We start from the raw sequence: 205 nt of genomic DNA, 5'->3' as shown, positions 1-205 counted from the left end.
CTCTCCCTGGACAGATTGGGCAGGCGGCAGGAGGCCCCCTTGGGCCAGGGCCCAGCGTGTGACACAGGGCCGGGGCGGGCTGGGCTCGTTGTTGTGGAGGCGCCGTCTGTCTGTCTGTCCTGTTCCAGCCATCTCGCCCTGCCAGCCCAGCCCTGCTGGGAATCATGGTGAAGCCGGTGCGGCGCTGCCGAGGGGGGCCAGGTGG

The sequence above is a fragment of the Urocitellus parryii genome, chromosome 15 (assembly GCF_045843805.1).
Source record: "Urocitellus parryii isolate mUroPar1 chromosome 15, mUroPar1.hap1, whole genome shotgun sequence".
Lineage (NCBI taxonomy): Eukaryota > Metazoa > Chordata > Mammalia > Rodentia > Sciuridae > Urocitellus > Urocitellus parryii.
Note: the sequence above shows the minus strand (reverse complement) of the source record.